Below are 21359 nucleotides of genomic sequence, written 5' to 3' on the forward strand. Positions count from 1 at the left end.
TAAACAGGGGAACAAACACAGATACATATAAATAAGGTGCTATCCAGTTCACCCTACAGCTTGTTATTACCACATTGAACCTACTTTGTGGGATTTCCACTCAGATAGGTTGGGTTGCTACTGCAGATGAACTACTGATGGGTTTCAGTCCCATCCCCTCTCTGGATTTTAGGACTAAAGACTTATCTAGTCCTTTCGTTAATGGATCAGCTGTGTTCTCTTTGGATCCAACATAGTCCACAACAACCACTAACTGAGACACCAGTTCCCTTACAGATTTTATTCTGACTTGGATATGTCTCCTCTGCTTTTGGTTATATTTTGTGCTTTTAATCTTTGCAATTGTGACCATATTGTCACAATGCACAGATATCGCAGGAATTGGCTTGCACATTAAAGGAAGTTCCTCAAGAAGTCCCTTTAACCATTCAGCTTCCAATCCTGTGACATCTAAAGCACAGAGTTCAGCCTCAAAAGTAGACCGAGACAAGATGGTCTGCTTTACTGATCTCCAGGCGACTGCGCCGCCACCCAAGATAAATACATACCCTGTCACGCCATAACTGCCAGAGTTCATGGCTATCCAGCTCGCATCACTATATCCCTCAAGAACTGCAGGGAATCTCTTATAATGCAAACTCAAGGAAATGGTTCCTTTCAGGTATCTAAGTACCCTGTCCAATGCCTTCCAATGAGTGCGATTTGGACAACTTGTGTATCTACTTAATTTTGTCATGGAGAACGAAATATCTGGTCTCGTGCAATTTGCAAGATACATCAAACTTCCAATAATCTGGGAATACCTCAATTGAGACACAGGAACACCAGTCGTATTCTTATGAAGAGGGATAGAAGGGTCATATGGAGTTGCTACAGATCTCCCTTGGTTATAGCCAAATTTCACAAGTACTTTCTCAACAAAGTGAGATTGTGAAATGGTTAACCCTTCAGCTGAACGAGTCAGCTTTAAGCCTAAGATCACATTTGCAACACCCATATCCTTCATATCAAACTTACTACTAAGAAGCGACTTTGTCTCATTAACAATTCCCATATTGGAACCAAACAATAGAATGTCATCAACATACATGCATAAAATAATACAACCATCACTTTTAACTTTACAATAAACACACTTATCAGATTCATTGACAACAAAGCCAAATGATAAAATAATATTATCAAACTTTTCATGCCATTGTTTAGGGGCTTGTTTAAGTCCATATAATGACTTAACAAGTCCACATAACCCTCAGGTTGATCCATATAGATCTCTTCTTCAAGATCGCCATGTAAGAAAGAGGTCTTCACGTCCATTTGATGGACCGAGAGATCATAAATGGAAGCCAATGCAATAAGCACCCTAATAGTGGTCATCCGGGTAACCGGAAAATAGGTATCAAAGTAATCTATTCCCTCCTTTTGTTTGAACCCTTTGGCAACCAGTCTCGCCTTGTACTTGTCAATGGATCCATCTGGTTTCAACTTCTTCTTAAAGATCCATTTGCACCCAATTATGGAACTACCACGAGGGAGGTCAACCAGTTCCCAAGTACCATTAGAGATAATGGAGTCCATTTCACTCTTGATGGCATCTTTCCAATGCTTTGCTTCAGGTGAAGCCATTGCATCTCGGAAAGTAGGAGGATCATCTTCGATAAGGTAAGTGATAAAATCACTTCTCAAATCCTTGGTAATCCTTGGTCTCTTGCTTCTTCTAGGTTCAACCACTTCCTCAGACTCATCGGGTCTAGTATGGGAACAAGATGGTTCTACCCCCACATCTGTCATTCTTTCCACATGTTCGAGAATGGAACCAGAAGTTGAAGGTATATCTAAAGAAGACAGATTCTGAGGTACACCAACTTTCATGGGAAATACATCCTCAAAGAATGTAGCTTCTCGAAGTTCTACAATAGAGTTAACATCTATGCCAGATATCTCAGACTTAATTACTAAGAATTTGTAGGCATAGCTGTTCTCTACATAACCCAGAAAGACAGCATCTACTGTTTTAGGACCCAGCTTCTTCCTATTGTGTTCTGGGACAAGTACCTTAGCAAGGTATCCCCACACTTTAAGGTATTTTAAGCTAGCTTTCCTATTTCTCCAGAGTTCAAAAGGGCTACTATCCTTATGCTTCTGAGGTACTCTATTCAGAATATGGCAATCCGTATTCAGAGCATTCCCCCACATATAGGTAGGTAATCCAGAACTCCCAAGTAGAGTATTTATCATGTCAGTTAGGGTTCTATTCTTTCTTTCTGCAATCCCATTGGATTGAAGAATATGGAGCAGTAAACTCATGAACTATTCCAACAGATTTGCAATATTCATCGAGTTTATTAGAGGTATATTCTCCTCCTCTATCAGACCTCAATCTTATAAGTTTTCTACCAGTTTGTGTTTCTGCTTCATTCTTAAAATTAAGAAACTTATCAAAAGCTTCATCTTTTGATTTTAGCAGATACACATAACAGTATTTAGTGCCATCATCTATAAAAGTGATAAAATACTTTTTATGATTTCTGGTTAATACTCCATTAAACTCACAGATATCTGTATGCACCAGATCCAATATTTCAGAATCTCTAACAATCGTATGGAATGGTTTCCTACATTGTTTTGCTTGCACACAAATTTCACATTTTTTAGTTTTATCAATGGAATGCTCATGAATCATTTTCAAGTTCATCATGCGTTTCACAGAGTTGAAATTCACATGACCTAATCTATTATGCCATAAGTTAGATGATTCTGTTATATGCAACATTAGACAATGAATCAGAAGAAACATCATTTTCTAATTTATCACTGCAAACATGTTCAACACGAAGTTTAAATAAACCATCATCTAAATACCCCTTGCCAATAAAGTTTCCAGAATGTAAAATAACAACTTTATTACATTCAAAGTTAAATTCATAACCCTCTCTAACAAGACATGAACCACTTAGAATGTTCCTTTTAACTACAGGCACATGATGCACTCTGTGTAAAGATAGAACTCGTTCTGAAGGAAACTTCAGATCCACGCGTCCAATCCCTAACACCTTTGCAGCCGTTGAATTGCCCATAGTCACGGATCTGCCTGCAGCAGCCTGGTATGAGACAAAGACAGACTTATCAGCACAAACATGCACATTAGCCCCAGTGTCAACCAGCCACTCAGTTGGTTCATAAACGTGATAGATTTGTGGGTTAACAGAAACATACCCAGTACTGGTCCCAACGACCTCAGTCACCATGTTGACTTGAGGCGTTCCGTCTGTGGTCCCATGAGCTTTGGCCTTCTTGGAAGGACATTCCTTAGCCCAGTGCCCAACCTGCCCACAGTTCCAGCACAGTTTGTTCTTTGCCTTTTTCTGGATTTTGGCCTTAGGTTTAAACTGGTTTTTCATTGCAGATTTCGATTTTTGTCCTTTGCTCTTAAAAGCTTCGGTCATCATGTTCACCTTAGGCAGTTCAGTTAGCATCACGATCTGTTTCTGACTCCTATGCTCCTCTTCAATGGCAATGGCTACCATAAGATCATCTAGGGAAATTTTTCCTCTACGGTGCTTGAGAGACATACCGAAGTCTACCCAAGACTTAGGAAATTTCTCTACGATGGTCATAACTTGAAACTTCTCAAGAAGTTTCATTTCAGCCTCAGCCAAACTATGGAGTAGTAGTAGAAACTCGTGTACCTGCTCAGTGACCGACTTGCCTTCTACCATCTGATATTTCAGAAACTTGGCAACGGAGTACTTTTCAAGACCTTGGTCTTCGGTATTGTACTTCTTATCAAGTTGGTCCCATAGACCCTTAGCAGTGGTAGACGAAGAACAGTACACATCGAACAATGTGTTGGACAGAGCCAACAGTATGCAACCACGGTATATACTGTCCTTTTCTTTCCACTCTACAGCCGCAGTGACTGCAGAAGGGTCAGGGTTAGTATCAAACACCGAAGGGCAGTCGATTTCCAGAACATTCAACATCCCTATCGTAGTGAACTAGATCTTCATGCGTTGCTGCCAACGCTTGAAGTTCTGACCGGCAAACTTTTCCGGCATACCAGACATGTCCACTTTTGGTACAAACGCAGAAGAAGATGACATGCTTGGAATCTTCTCTAAGACTGTTGGATCAATTTTTGGATCACACTGTTTCACATTCGTCATCATGATATAAAACACGAAATAAATCATGAAATACAATAATGTAAATAGCATGATTAACAGACGACAGAAACAACAACAGGGTGCAGGCATGTCAGTTTCCGCAACAGACCAAAATCCAGGCGGCAGCATATAAACAAACATATGCATAGAACATAAAGAAAACAACAAGAACAAGTTTAGTTTATGTAATAGGCTAAGGCGTACGAAAGTACTCCCCTTAGAGAAGATTCACCCCCACATACTGTGCAGATCAGGGTCCGGCGTCCTTCCCCAGGATACAATAGCCACGACGAACCGAACGGTGCACTCCGGCGGATCGTCCTTCGAAAACAGCCTCTTCGAACCACAGTTGCAGAACAACCCCTTTCGGGATAACTCACAGGAAAGCGAGAGAGAGAGAGTAAAAAGGGAGATGGGAAATCACAGAACTCTTCTTCAGAAAGTCTGTCTCAGCATATCCGTAACCCCACCCCTGACCACGCTTTTATAACCCACGAACGGTTATGAAACGTGGAAGGAGCCCGTTACAGAATCCGAGGGGACGTGATCCGTTAACGGACTTCGAAAGATCGAGATCCGTTACGGAATCCGAAGTTCCATAACGGGCACAGAATCCGAGGAGTCGTGACCCATTATCCATTCCCATAACCCGTTACCGAATCCAAATCCAAAGAAACTTTGGGTAAAAAGGTACTTTGTCTTGATTGGATATGGCCCTAAAGGGCCAATTACCCGAACCCGAACCCGAACCGGCCCGGCTCGGCACGGCACGACACGGCATGGCGCGGCGGGCGGGCGCGCGCGCGTGTGTGTGTGTGGTGGTCATCCCACTCTCTTGTTCTCAAGAACAAGTGTATGAGTTCTCAAGTGGCTTATAAAGCCCACAGAAAACTCAAGCAAAATCAATATGGGACTATTCCACCTCATCAAGACCACCTCTTTCAAAACAGCCCAATTCTTCTTTGAATTTTCTCTCAATTCCTTCTTACACCTAACAGTATCTACATAGTCAATTTCATATGAAGGATCTGAGTACCTTGAAATATTTTTTGGGCATCGAGGTAGCTCGTGCAAAAGAGGGTATATTCCTATCTTAAAGAAAATATACTCTAGAATTACTTGATGAAATAGGTTTATTGGGAGCTAAACCTATTAATTTTCCTATGGAGCAACGACAACATCTCACAAGTACCGAGGGAAATTTGTTGCATGATCCAACTATCTATCGATGTCTCGTTGGGTGTCGCATCTATTTGACTATAACTTGACCATATATTTTGTTTTCCGTACATATCTTAAGTCGATTCATGCATGCTCCACGACAACCTCACATGGATGCAACACTTCGTGTTATCAGATATTTGAAGTGTCATCCAGGTCAAGGATTGTTTTTGTCTTCTTCATCTCCTCTTCAGATTCATGCTTATTGTGACTCTGATTGAGCTGTTTGTCCGAAAACTAGACGTTCAGTGACTAGCTATTGTATTATTTTGATTTCTACACCAGTGTCTTGGAAGACCAAGAAGCAACCTACTGTGTCCAAATCCTCGGTCGAGGCCGGATATAGAGACATGGATGACAATTTACACTGAGTGCGATTTACACTGTTTACACTGTCAATTTACACTGCGTGGTGGTGAGATGATCATGATTTGTAGACCTTAACACTCCCCCTCAATCTGGAGCATATAGATCACGAAGGCTCAGATTGGAAACCAGCTTCGCGAAGAGATCATGTCCAAGAGGCTTAGTAAATAAATCAACTAGCTGTTTGCATGTGTGTACATAAGCAGTGTGAATGAGCCCTTGACACAATTTTTCATGAATGATATGACAATCTATATCAATGTGCTTTGTGCGTTCATGAAACACGGGGTTGGCGGCAATGTGAAGCGTAGCTTGATTGTCACAGTATAACATTGTTGGCGGTACATGAGATACCCCTAATGATAAGAGAAGAAGATGAATCCAAGTGACCGTGATCTCAGGATAGCGTTATTTCCGTGATTTCAGGATAGCGTTTATTTCTGGAAGGCTCTATCATCCTCAACTGAATATCTTAGATGGATCTTCTTCAGTTGTGTTTTTGGTCACTCTATCTTTTTTTTTTTTTGTGTTGCTTATCTTGTAATCTTTCGGATGTATATATTCAATGTTGAGAATACAAAGAACAACTTTCATCGCAACTCTCTTGTCATCTCTGCATGTGATAACCTAGTTGGTTATTTCACATTATGTGGCTTAAAAATGTAAAGCCCAAGTTCTAACAAAAAAAGAAAAAGAAAAACAGCATGATGCATGAAGTCCAATCATTGGCACATAGAAGCAGGTGCGGCAACAGAAGCAGAGAATTGTTTTCTTTTTGTTTGGCAACAAAACCGTATGCTGCATGTTTGGGCATCACATGAAAATGCAGGACCAAGTTCATGAACTACTAACACTTCTGATTCTGCCAACTGCTGGAAGAGTTCAAGATCTCAGCCCCATATTGCAATCGATGACAAGCACAAACTACCTAAAGCAGGGCTCTGAAGTCCCACAAATGCACTCCTGTGTTGCTTGAGCATCCTGCCACATGCTCGTCATCTGCAACCAAGTCTGTTAAGTCATCAATTCCAAATTCTAGATCATATAAAAAGTCACCTGACACAGCATCCCACACACTTACAGATCCATCGATTGAAGTAAAAGCATAGCCACAGTTCAAACTACACAACACCATGACATTGGTAACGTCTATATCCCCTAGGTTGAAGCGACAAACCTCTTCTAGGTCCCATACCTTCATCACCTTGGCCAGTCCATTGGTGTACACCATCAAACATAGATCCCCTTGAACATCCACTGAATCCACAATGATACCCTCTTCAGGCTCTTCTTCAGTTAACACAAACCCTCCATGTTGGAGATCCAAAACCACAGCCCTTGATGCTGTCACAGCAAAGGCCAGATGTTCATTAACAATCCTAACACGTCCAAGGTGATAGTTAGGCTGGGGTTCTGTTAGCAAGCCCCAGCCGAGGACTGCTTCTGGGTCTGTAATGCCACCACCTATGAAGGTTATCTCTTCAGTCACACTGTTCCATATATGGAAGGCTCGGCCAGGTACACCAGCAAATAGGCCTATCCACCACCTACTAGAACCAGTGAAATCAATTAAAGGGCCATCAATATACACACTACCAACATGAGCACGCCTGGAGTTCCTGGCGGGGATCATCCCCACATACACATTGCCATCAAGGGAAGCAAAGATGACATTGCTGCCCTGTAGGACAATGCCTGAGATGCTGAAGGAAAAGAGGCCTAATCTGTCTGGGTTAGAGGGCCTAAACCTGCTGACACAACGGCTCGTGTTTATGTCAAACACCCGGACCGAGCCATCCAAGAAGCCACATGCCAAGTAAGCATCAGACAATGCGACACGCAGACACGTGTCTCCAGCATTGCCGGTCTCCACGTGTCGTTCAAACTCGAGTGTCGTGTACACAGCTCGGCCATTGCGAAAATTGAGTGCTGTCATGTGATGGTATATGTAATCCTCGCGCCAAGTGGCATGGGATCGACCGGTGATGCCCCATATCCGACGATCAAGGGCTTGCCAGAGTAATTCAGAACCGGATATTGCTCGCCAGGTGGAGCAGACCTGCACAAAGCAATTAGAAATCTTAACTAATTAATGGGCAACATTCTCAATATTTATGGAAAAAACAGCAAGATAAAAGGAGGGTTACCTACTAGTTTAACATGCCTAGAAAGAAAAACCAAAACACCAGATTGGCCAAGTTAGTAAGTCTAGATGCTATTATAAAGCGCTGCCAAAAGTTGTCCTGAGTGATGATGGCTCAATATTCCTTCATTGGAAATAATGTGAAGCTTGTAAGCACAATGACATGTGCCTAGAGTACAGCTTTGTGATGACTATGGTGCAGGATCATGAAATCAGCAATACAATATGAAAACCATTAATCTTGATAAGAGTACAAACGCTGCACTACTCGGCCACTTGCCTAGTTTTTTATTATTGAATAGTTTCAGTGTTTGGAGTATGGTTGCATTAATTTGATTAAAGATGGTTCACAAATACATTAACTAAAGCATGGATAGGATAAAATTATAATATGAAATGGTAGTCTGCACATGAACATTTCACAGACAGATCCAACCTGCCCCGTCATTGCCTATCACTGGGCCCCTTGTGTTTGGGAGGCATCAGACGACGCAAAAGCCATGCATTGCTGTTACTACATAATGTTCCTCTCTCTCTCTCTCCCTCATTTTTTTTAATGACGAGGATCCCTCGTCCAGAACCGGGCTACTAATGGACCCAATCCTTGCAAGGCAAAACCCTTATGGGGCCCACGACCACAGTACTTATGCCCCCAGCAGTGTTTGATCTGATGCCTATATATATATATATATATATATATATATATATCCTTCTAACCACCTCGTTTTGCCCCGTTGTACCCACTCAAAAATCATTGTTTTTGCATTTTTCTCACATCTAACACCATAGATGTGATCTATAGGTTTTGTTTAGTGTTTGGATCACCAGAATCTGACCTGTATACAAGTTTTTTCGGTGATCCAAAATCAATGGCTATGAAGGTGTCAGTTTTTCTAGGCTAAAACAAACCATATATTTTCATAAAAAAAAAACATGATGCAAGAGTCGATTCTCACTAAATCAAGCATGCTGAACACATCTAACAGTTCAGATCTATTATAAAACACTTCTAAACTTTGGGGCAGAACAAGAAATGAGACGTAATATGTTCAGTTATATATATATATATATATATATATATATATATATATATATATATATATATATATATATATATATAGATGTGGTTAATATTTAGTGCCTTTGAAGGCACCAAATTATATGAAACTATTGAGCTGAAATCATATATTTTAGTTGTTTTTTTAAATTAAATCTTATGGACGTGATCTACAATGATTGTTTAGTGTGAAATGGTTTTTGAATCATATGATTATTACACAAACATTTTATTATGAGCTTAATAAATGAATGATTTACATGACACTAAAATTTCATGAATAAAAAAATAATTTTTTGATGAAAATGATCCAAGGCTTGATCCTTAGCAAACAAACCTTCATGAACACATCTATGTAGTCATATTGAGTTGATAAAGCTTGAACCTATGATATTTAACTCAATAGTTTCATATAATTTTGTGCCTTCAAAAGCACCAAATATATATAAGAGAGAGAGAGAGAGAGAGAGAGAGAGAGAGAGAGAGAGAGAGAGAGAGAGAGAGAGAGAGTATGGTGCACTAGGTATATCTATACCCATATAGCTGGAAGTTAAAGGTGCCGGTGCAAATATCAAATCTCACCTCATACCTGTATTTATTATAAACTTTGGATTCTATTTTTTTTAAGCCTAAAAATGTAATTTTTTGATCTATCGAATTTGGCAAGTTAACTTTTTGAGAGAAAAGCCTATCATTTAGATTTTATATTAGGCATTAACATTCTTTGTATATGATCCAGAAAACATAATTACAAAGTTGTTGCATTGTGAAGGAATGCTGACCAAGACTCCCTATTCCTTAACAGCATGAACATTAACTGAAAGTTCTCATCAGAAATAGACCTCAGACACTGCTTTAGCCGAGTCCCGCATTTCCCTTGCGGTTCTATTCAGAATCAGCTACAAACAAGGAACCGTATTTTAAAAAATTTCCATTTCGGTGAAGCCAAATCTGTTTCCGGGTAACCAATACCTAACGTCTCTAATCAAGGTCACTCCTCCCATTATGGCGGCCCAATAATAGCAAGTCCCGCGGCCGACTGATCTGTGATCTAAAAGTTCTTGTTTCCAAAATCTATCATGTAGTTCCCGAATCCATGTGCATTCAGCAAAAAGATGCTCCACACATTCGATACTCTTGGTGCATAGTCTGCACATGCTAGCAAGGCTGAATCCCACCTTTTGTAAATGATTTTAAGTTTTCACTTTGCCATGGAGCTCCAAACATCCATGAAGAGTAGACCTTGGGGGCAATCCTTCTCTCCAAAGGCATTTTCTTGGCAGCCAAGTATGCCCAGCACCTCATAGCATGATGCTACGAAAAACTGTACCTCGTTGTCATGCACCCATTGAAGCATATCATCTCCATGAGCTTGCCCAAACCCTTCTAAAACCCTGATCTTAATTTTCACTTGGGGTTTTCAACTCATTGCCAAGGCCACCCGAGGAGAACATACTGCAACCTGACTTTTATTCGTAGCTATCAACCATAGCCATTTGATAAGTAGAGCATCGTCCCAAGCCCGCCCCCGCCCCCGCCCCCGCCCCCGCCCCCGCCCCATTGAGAGCGGCAAGGTAACAACTCTTCATTTTATAGGTGCACACACAGTTTTATCCGCATCAACACCCTAGAATTTCTTTTTGAGATTAATCCGGTTAACCATTTTTTATATAGAGGCGGGAGCCTTTGTGACACCTCAATCTAAACAAATTCCAAGATAATGCATCGATGGTTCCATTTTTCCACATTGAAAAATGTTCTTTGCTTCAACTTTCAGTTTGCCTTCATTGTCATTGAACAAGACAAAACCACTCTTTCCGCTTGCAAACATGATGCTTCCTTAAAAAAAAATTTGAAGAATGACTGTGAGCATCTATAATGTTCCGTTGCCTCCCCAAAGATCAAAACATCATCAGCAAATAGGATATGTGTAAAATCATTCATGCTTGGTAGGTCAATCCATGTATACAGACCACATATACTGGCCTACTTAAGAAGCTAACTGAGACATTTCATAGCAATGATAAAGAATAGGGGGATAACTAGTCTCCTTGTCTTATCCCCTATTTTTGTTTGAAAAAATCTTCTTGTTGGTCATTTACACAAACCGAGATTGATGTTGACTCAAGAATCGCTTTGACCCACCTTCCCCTGCCCCAACCTTTCGCAAAACTTGAAATAGGAAATCCCAACTCAAGGAGTCAAAAGCCTTGCAAAGGTCAAGTTTAAGTAGGAAACTATTTTTTTTGAGATATGCATAGTATGGACAGCTTTGTGCGCAATGAGACACCCCTCATGTATTCTTAGGCACAAAGGTATATTGAGGGTCTGACCATTTAATGAATTACTTGTTTTAGACAGACAGCTAGCACCTTCCTAAAAACTTTTATCGCGGAGACTAATAGCGATATTGGTCTGAATTGTTCTATCACATTCGCCCCCACCTCCTTGGGGATAAGCACAAGAGACTCCCCCCATCGCCCGGGTAAGCATGAATTTATGTACAAGTCATTGAAAAACCCATAAACTAACCCTGACAAACATGCCAAGTCACTTTGAAAATTTCTATCGAAAACCCATAAACCATCGATGCCTTATTATTGGGCATATCCCAAATAAATTGCTTTATTTCATCCAACAAAAGGGGCCCAATCAAAGAAGCTTGAGTGCACTGATTAAAGCAACTCATGGAGCCGTATCTAGCATTTCAAGAGAGTCCTCAACCACCGAAGTGGTAAAGATGTCGCGAAAATAATTTTTTCCCTCCCGTGCAATATCCTCATACCCGAGTACTCATCCTCCAATAGACATAGTTGGATGATAATTTTCTCTCATACGATAAGAAGCATAAAAGTGAAAGGACTTGGTAATCTTGTCATCGCATTTCATCCAATACACCTTAGACCACTGCTTCCAATTAATTTCTTCACATGCTCTCCATTCTGTGAACTGATCAATCAAGGTGGCTTGCCTTTAGGCCTCTCGAGACACCTCAAGCTCACCATCCACTTGTGTCACCATGTCTACTTGTAGTTGATGAAGCTCTTCTTCTCATGCTACTATTTGCCTGAACTTCTTTTTCCCCTCTCCCTTAGACCACTCAATTATCCGACTATGCACATTATCTGATTGTAATGCAACTCGTGTAATCCTGCAGGGGTCTGCCTAACCCCAACTTACAAATCCCTCAAAAAAAATCGTACATTGTGGGCCATTGAATTTAAAAGTTCTTGAAAAACTTGCATGCATGTTTCACTCATGATCATGAACTAAAGCTCATTCTTTTATCAAATAATGTCTGCAAAGGATAACTATAGGTTTAAATCCACATAAAAACTCAAAAGATATTATATTGTATTGAGATAAAAAAACTAAATTTATTCGGACTACTAGATTGGTGTAAGTGTACGTTAGGCCTTTCTTAAGGTCCGAATGGATTGATATAGAGTCTGAACTAGAAGAAAGCTCGAGCTAGCAACAGACAAGTACTCTAGTTTGAGCTCGATAAAAGCGAGAGGTTCTTTGCCATCTGAGGCTGGGCTCGACGTGTCTCAGGTGCATAACCCCGCTGAACATGATGTGTCAATAGTTTAAGGAAAAAGTTCCTAGAGGTTGTAGAACTAGAAGACATCCCCTAAAACTCGCTAGCATGGAACACCCTCTAGGTTGACCCCACTCTTTAATTGGCTTACGTATGGGCTTGACATTGATTTGTCATCCATTAGCAATGTTATGTTACCTGCCACATCATCATCCTAAGACCCATATAGTGTTGATTGATCCTCGTTAACATCTGGAGGTGGAGTTTGGTTCCTAGGCATTGGATTTGCACCATCTTATAAATTTCGAACTATAACAGTGCCCTATTTTGCATGTGTATATATATCAAAAAATAAAAATCTACAAAATAGTCACGATGCTAAATAAAACATGCCATTGGATTTTGAATGCCTTTTCGAAATTATAACTGCACAGATGTAATCTATATGCTTGTTTGTATAGGAATAACTTCATCAAGCATTTGATTCCGATGCATGGATAGGTTTTTATAAGGTTTCAAAAATCAACAACCTACAATTTTTATAATTTTTGAGGCTCAAAATACCAATTTTTCATCCAAAATGCATGATCCAAATGAAAATCCATAAAAAAAACATGATCTAAGAATCAATTTTCACTAAATTGAGCATGTTAAACACATCTAACTGTTCAGATCTATTATAACACTTAAAACCTATGGGGGCAGAACGAGAAATGAGACTTAATATTTAAGTTCTTATATATATATATATATATATATATATATATATGTGTGGAAAGAGCGGCAATCTTCAATATGATCGTACAAATATTTGTGCATTAAGCACCCTCCATCTTAAGAACAAGGTCTGTCGAGATTGGGACTTGATAGAAGGTGATCAGTGCTTAATGCACAAATGTTTGTTCAGTCATATTGCACCCGATCCGACTCTTGGCAGATCATTGTAAGGTGACTGTTTAAAAAATGATGGGACTGAAAACGGAGGATCTCTTGACCAGTTGGTCAATCAACTGATATAGACAATCTAAGGTTGATTACTTTAACAGGATAAACTTTGTTAAGGACATTGAGTTAAAAACGATAATTAGCAGCATGACCCATCGGTCCCCGGTTGACAGGAAACAAGAACTAAAGAAAAAGTTAATGCCAATTCCAGCAGGATAACCGCTATGCCCCCATCAGGTTTCTGTCAATGTTGCTAGTATCGGTGTCGTCACTGAATCGTTTGGCAGCCGATACTGATATTCAAGTGAATCGTTCTGTATGGCAAAAAATAACATGGCAATCATAACTTAACATGTATTAAAACCATTAGAATAATGTTAAAAATATTAAAAAATAATTTTTAGTATTTTTTATATTTATTAAAAATAACTCAAGAGTGAAGCCTATCGATTTTCGGCCGATAAGATATGTAGACGCCACGCACCGATACTGATAACATTTCTGCAGGCACACCTTCCATCAAACAGAAACTGCCCACATGGTACCCGCCACAAGATGTCACTATCTGCAGTATAAGACTATTGGTGTTTCATTTCCATATCCAGAAAATCAATCTTATTAGGATTGGAGAAATGACAACTCCCTACACATCTACAACTCTACCTCTATACATAGGCTCTGTATTTGAGTGTATGCTGATGGATAGGACTCGAGGTAAATAAATAGGAAAATTTATGATTCACAAACCACCGGCCACTTCACATCAGTCATGCATGCTCCTCGAGAAACGAAGACGTCCACAATCACTTTCCCCATCTTTTGACCGGGAATTCAGGCTGGTTCCCACACTACCAACTGGAAAATAAACAATAGAAAAAGCAAGGCAACAGAGAAACCCTTCACACAGTTGGTGCGTACTTGATCTGAATTGTCTTGTAAATCAAAAACAAGAGACAAAAGGCGTCAACTCAAGCTTTACCCAACAATTGTACGGTCATACAGTGCTCAAGTGTGATCTAGGCAACACTGTGTTTCATGCAACAACATTCATATCATCAAGCCACAAAACCGGTCTCTAGAAGCAGAAGGGAAAGGCAAAAAGGGCAACGCCCAAAAATATAGATAAATTAAAAAAGGACGCAAGAAAAAGGAAGAACTCGAAGAAAGAGAGAACAAAAAGCAGCCGTTGCAGCAGAGTGAAATAAATTCCCTTCCACTTTTTCATCAGAACGGCCTAATAAAAATAGAGAACGGGTCTTTGAAATTAAAAAGGATGGTCAGAGAGAGAGAGAGACTTTTCCTACGTGAAACCGGCAATCAGTTTCTGCTTTTATTGTTTTGTTTCTCTTTTTAAATGAGTTTTCAATCAGAAAAGAAGAGACACAAAGTACTACTGGAGTTCAGAGAGAGAGAGAGAGAGAGAGAGAGACGACCCGATGGAGATGGCAGGGGAGGAGCATACGTAAACCGACTTATGCATTCATCACGTGAGCTCACAAAGTGATAGATAGGGTGCCCTTTAAAAGAAACAATGTCAAAATTCCAAACAAAAGCCAGGTCTCGAGTCACTGTGACTGCACTCCACTCCGCAGGGCCAAAAGTCAGATCGGCTCAGAAGGGGATAAAAATTGGATGGCACTGGTCAGAATCGTCAGATGTGCCGAGTTCCAGAGTCTTGTCGTCGAAGTACAAGACCAAGAAAGGACTGGACTCGGACTTCAAATCTAAGCGAAGCTCGTGACTGAGGCCAATTGGCCAAACCTACTAGGTCACTTCAAGCTAATTAATCGTACCAATGGTACGACCGTGAACATACTGACAGCAGCCATTTTTTTTTTAAAGAAAAGAGCCACTGACTGGGATGTAATGACCTAAAGAAAAAACTGTAAGCCGGTATAAGGCTATGCAAGAAACTGCCCTCTCGAATATCGAATAGAAGGGCACAAAAGGTGACAGTTGAAACGTACCGCAAGTTCATGAACTACAATATTTCCAGTGCAATATTAAAATCTTTTTCATGAACTTGGTCACATTTCACTTGATGCCTAAACTTGTATCTAACCCTGCTATAAGTGGAGAAACATTCAGGTTGAGTCTCTGAATTCGTTTAGGAGCGGCCGACGTTAGGTGAAACTTATAATAATCAACTGGTCCAGAATGGTGTAGCATGTGACTAACGATGGTGACCCAAGCCAAACTCTAGACTGGTCAAAGGTAAGATAAAGAGTCCCCGGCCCACCTTTTACATGATGATGAAATCTTCAAAAATGTAATATAATACATCATATCTTACCTAGAAAAAGCCACCAACTACATCCAATACCAACAAAACCAGTTTCAACATCCAGGTGGTTGTGGTCCTCAACTCTTGATTTCATGTGCAAAGTCGCTATGATTAGATGATCATACAAAAGGTCTGGTGGTAGAAGGATGGAGAAGCTCTATGCCGCAACCAAGAGATCGTAGGTGAATTAAGTTTGTAACACCTAACACGTTTGTTCAAGTTATATAAGATGACCAACTTGAACGATATACTTGGCATTAAAAGTTGGGGAAGGGGGACTGTGCAACCAAAAGAAGGTGCAAGATCTATAATCAACCAAGATCTGACTGCACTCTTTCTACAAATGTTTGAGCATTTAATCGATGGGACCTTACATATTTGTTCTTTATAATGTATTTAATAAAAATGATGCTTTACATGATTTTAATTACATCGTTTTTGAAACATGAAAAAAATGGACGGCTGGCAATTTTAAATACAAAGTATTATCAGCCGTTTATTTATGGTGCTTTAAAAAATGTATCTAAATATTCAGAATCTAAAATATGTTGTTTCCTAAATAGATGATAAAATTGCATTATGTAAAACCCGGTAGATAAAAAAAAAAGAATAGAATCGTTGTAGAATGAGCGTGATGCCGATCATCATTGGTTATAGATGTTATCTTTCCCTTAAAAGTTTTAAAAGTTGAATTGACACTTTATGTGTAACACGATGATGATGATGACATCGATCGTAAAATGACTGCAACTCCTCCTCTCTTAATCCAGACATCTGGTGATACGGTAAACGGTGACTGAAGGTTGCATCAGTCGTCAAATAAGGAAGGCATGGCATCCGTCGTCAAAAAAAGGCAGGCCTGGAAAGAAGTTTTCTCATGCAGTAATTTCACTCCAAAAAATGATACTTTTTCATTTTTTAATCAGAAAAAGTATAGCTCCGCGGAATAAACTATGATAGAGCATATATAACACATGAGCAGACTCCAGCTTAGAACGTTTGACTAATAATATCACGAAGACAAGACTGACACCCTATCACTTCAACCGAGAGAGAGGCAGCCGGTCTACCTTACAAAATGGGTGATGGATTGATTTCTCTCTCCCTCCCTCCCTCTTTCTTTAAATTTGCTTTGATACTTTCGGATGGGAGTGGTGGCGCAACGAGGAGGCTGGTGGTGGTGGTGTAAAATCAGGAAAATGAAATGATACAAGTAGACAAAGTGAGAGTAGTAGCGCACACATTCCAAACAGAAGAATCCGACCGAAGTCGATATTACACTGAAAGGGATTGAAAAAACGTACAAACAATATCGAAGAGATTTAACACCAGAAATCTCCTGTCATCGTTGTCATTCTCTCTCCTTCTGCAGATGAAGGCGAATGACAGTGTTTGGAGGATGCATTCAAGGAGAAATGCAACCAAACAAGTGTATCTCGTCCACATCCCTTGACAAGAGATAACGATGAAAGAAATGACGACCAAAATTTCGAGGGTGGTTTTTTTTTCTGGGGAAACGAGTAGTAGCCAGATACAGATTGCATAATGATTCGTCCAGTCGGTATTCAGCAAATACAGAAGGTAAACCTGTAAATGGAAGCATTTTCTTACCATAAACGCTTCAGGGAAGAGATCGATGGGTCTGATTGCATCAACGGAAAATGCAAAATTTTCCTTTGGATTTCCTACAGATGATAAAGAGAGAAGATAGCAAACGGAAGCCACAGAAATCGAGAGTAAGACAGTATGAATGCATTTATACCGAAAACGGCAGATATTAGAGAGAGAGAGAGAGAGAGAGAGAGAGAGAGAGAGAGAGAGAGAGAGAGTCTTCCGGAAAATACCGAAAATATGTTCCATCAAAGCGCAAACAAAAATAAATCTCAGACAAAATCAATTTCTGGGAAGAAGAGACAAGAATAAAAGAAAGCGATCGGTAGGTTTATCAATGAAGATCCAAAAAAAGATCCTATTTCTTTTTCTACATACGATTCAAATGAGAAAATGCAAATATCAGAGAAATGCATAAAGAAAAGAAGAACGCGCTTATTTCCAGGATGACTAAAAAGAAGAGAATAATTTTCCTTTTTTTTCATAGTGCTCATCACAAGAGAGAGAGAGAGAGAGAGAGAGAGAGAGAGAGAGAGAGAGAGAGAGAGAGAGAGGAAGAACATCATGAGAAAAACCCCTAGCGCACATATATCCATCAAACAACCAGCCATCCGATGAAGAAAATGAGATCTCTCAGGATCCCAAACAAGGCGGAAGATCACAACCGATACCACGAGAATCGGTACATCTAAACCGAGCCAAACTTACGAAACGGGCCACATTTTCCATTTTGCAATAGAAAATTTATCATTTGATTTAAATAATAAAAAAAAGTTTTTTAGTTTTGGTTTTAGGTATTTGTTTTTCCTTTTTTCCATATGGCCGGAGAAGAGCTAAAGAGGAGAAAAAATGTGTGCGAGGAGGATGGATTGGAGATACCGACCTGGAAAACGTTGACGAGGGCATAGGCGGCATCCAGCCGGCCACCCGTCCGAGCCGCGTCTGACGCAACCCGGACGGAGAGAGACTCGAGGAACGGCTCCGGCCAGACCCCGTTCGCCCTCCTGCGCGTGGACGACGAAGGTGATGCGCGCCCCAGGGACGACTCGGCCTCCTCTGGCTCGTCCTCGGGGGAAGAGGAGGCCGAAGACATATCGTCTCGTCTGAGAAGGAGAAAGCTTAAAAGAAGAGGAGGAGGAGGAGGAGGGGGGGGGGGGGGGGGGAGAAGAGAGAGAGAGAGAGAGCGACGCCCGCCTTTAAATATTCAGTCTGCTCTTTCCCGCCAGGCCGTGCCACGTCAGCAGTGGCGCAATTACTCGCCGCCCTAGGGGGGGGGGGCTCCCTACCAAGGCCCCTCTTGTAGTCAGTTAGTCGTGCGGAGCCTCTGGCCGTCATTGGCTGCCAACCACGTGATGCCACGTGGATGGATCGATGGTTTCCCCATTCCCATCCCCCATCCTTTTTTTTTGTCATCTTTGAAATGTTGCTGGTAAAGACGTTTGATGGCGTGGACGGTCAAAGCCATAAGAGCAGGTTTGAGGGGAAACGAACATGTGATTCAAATAGCAGATTAACGTGTCATGTGGGGCCCACAGCACCAAGTCAAATGGCGGGGAGCTACGAGAATACAGCAGCTCGTGGAGTAAAGCTCGATGAGCCAAGCCACGAGTTTCCCGCTAGTGGTTATGTTTGGGAGCCTTAATCAGAGGTTGTGTTGTGGTTTCTGCAATGCTTTTATGCTCTCTTGCTGTTTGGGGAGCAGTGTCATTGCTGAAATAATGCATTGGGAATGGCGTTGGCAGCCCCAACACCGCATTTCAACGTCTTTCATCTGAGGATATGTTTTTTTTTTTGCAACTCTATCTCTCAACATCACACATTGCCAAAATAATATATTGTGTTTCCATCCCATTCCCATTGCAAGGCTGCCAAACATATATAGCCTTAATCGAGTAAGCAATCGAGTCCAAGCAACTGGCCCATGCTGAACGCTTATACAAAAAAAAAATATTCAAAATGCCTAATCCACACTTTAGCTCTTGCATTTATGGTTCTCTCTCTCTCTCTCTGTATATATATATATATATATAGTTGCTGCAATCAAGTTGCAAGTTGTTTTGACTAAATTAAACCTCATAGATGTGTTCAAGGTGCTCAATTTAGTAGAAACCAATCCTTAGATCATGTGTTTTTTTATGGAAAAACATGTTTTTATAAGTAGAAAAAAATTGATGCATTTTATAGTTGTTGAATTTTGGATCACCGCAAAAACCTGTAAACAGACTAAGTTCCTGATCTAAAAGCTAGTTTCCCAGTAAAATTGGAGAGAAGCTCTTTGTGAATTCTCTAGTGGAGATTTTCCTTCATCTAAAAGGGTTGGCTGAAGTCAGGCTACTAACAACTTTAGATTATCATCCTAACATCACCAACCATCCCCAAACCACTTGAACCACCCCGTCCTCTTAGACGATCTCCACTCTCTCCTTCTAGTTTCTCACCTTCCCTCTCCTACCTTTCCTTCCCAATTCTCCTTTGAATTCCCAATCAATTAATCTTTCTAAGTGAATGCAACATCTTGGATACACTGGATTAGATGGTTTCCCAAAGTGAGAGGAGTTTCACATTCTTGTCTTTGAATTTGAAAGAGCAGGAATTCTTATCCTGAAATGAATGGTGTTCCTGCCTAATTGTCATGGGTGGTCCAATAGGATATGACATGTACCCATGTGCATTTGAATCACACCATACTTCATCATGATAATGAGGTCCCACATTAAACTTAATCAAAGAATGAGTAATAATAGGGACTTCATTACCCTCTTTTAACCATGACATTCTCCAGGAGTGGGGGTGTTTTTGGGTTTTGAGTTTGAGTAACTCAACTAATTTTGTGTAAACAATATGTTTGCACGCATCACTATCAATAATAATATCACAAAAGTAACCATCATGCATGTGGAAAATATTGTTTTGTAGCTATTTGTGAGTCTTTGGGGCCTTAGAGACAGTCAATGCATGACGAATAGATAAAAATATAGCAACATCATCATCACTAATCTCAATTGTCTCTTCATCATACCCATATCCTCACTCTCTAACGACTTAACAAGACCATCCTTTTCACTGACAGGATCAACATCTAACAAATGCACACTTTTGGTTGGACACTGAGCTGCCAAGTGTCCAATATCCTGACAACAGAAACAACGAGTCGCTTCCTCAGTTGCACAAGCTCTCGATCTAGTACTAAATCCAGTCCCAAATCCCTCAGGATGAGCTAAAGGCTTTGGGTTTGACTTGGTGGACTTGACATCCCCAACACTAGAGGACGTTGCTCCCTTGGTTGGAGGAGCAACCTTAGGTCAAGTCTGCATGTCCTGTGCAAAAAATAGTGCTTCATTTTTCTATTTTAAATTTTCTTTAGCAGATAATGCTTGTTGGATTGCTTAATTCATATTGGTAATCATGAGGCAAATACAAAATGAAATTTGTTGATATACCTGGTGACCTGCTGATCATCGGTCTCCTGATGTTAGCTCCAAAGGTTTAGACGGTGGAGTTCTATAGTGTACTCAGCCATGCTCTTCGAACTCTATCATAGAAAAAGGCATTATAGGTAAGCCTTCTAAGAGCAGTTGAGAGGAATGAACTTTGACTCCATATTCCATTTCATTTTGTCCCATGTCTTAATTGGACCTAAACCTTAGTCCTCAAGAACTTAATGCAACTGGACTCCACCAAAGCAAGGCTAAGCCATGAAAGTCGAGTCGCGATTAGTGGTACTTTGAGGCCCTCTTGAACTTGTTGGGTGTTAAAGTAGACATTCATGACCATTTCCCACTCTAAGCATCTATATCAAGTTGTCCCACAAACTCAAGGAGGTCCAATGCCTTTGATTTCTCTGGTCGACTACTCTCAGGTTTTGACAACATGAAAATCTCCCTTGTAGACTAGTTCAATTACACAACATTGACTTCTTGCTGGCTCAACTGCTCTTCTTCTGCCTTCGGACCCTCCTTGACAACCAATATGATGGTCCACTTAGAAACGACATCGAATTGCTTTCTGTCCTCTGGCCTGATACT

At 40.5% G+C, this 21359-nt stretch overlaps 1 long non-coding RNA gene and 1 pseudogene across 1 annotated transcript; both read right to left on the bottom strand.

Annotated features, from left to right (window-relative positions):
* Positions 1 to 6461: 6461 nt before the first annotated feature.
* Positions 6462 to 7053, bottom strand: LOC149818898 (uncharacterized). The gene is made up of 2 exons (XR_016427455.1): positions 6949 to 7053; positions 6462 to 6764 (listed from the first exon to the last, which is right to left on the bottom strand). It is a non-coding gene; the product is annotated as an uncharacterized LOC149818898 (long non-coding RNA).
* Positions 7054 to 7234: 181 nt separating this feature from the next.
* Positions 7235 to 18427, bottom strand: LOC149818899 (transcriptional regulator STERILE APETALA pseudogene; annotated as a pseudogene).
* Between the last annotated feature and the right edge of the window lie 2932 nt (positions 18428 to 21359).

The sequence above is a fragment of the Nuphar pumila genome, chromosome 13, assembly GCF_984573655.1.
Source record: "Nuphar pumila chromosome 13, dmNupPumi1.hap1.1, whole genome shotgun sequence".
NCBI lineage: Eukaryota > Viridiplantae > Streptophyta > Magnoliopsida > Nymphaeales > Nymphaeaceae > Nuphar > Nuphar pumila.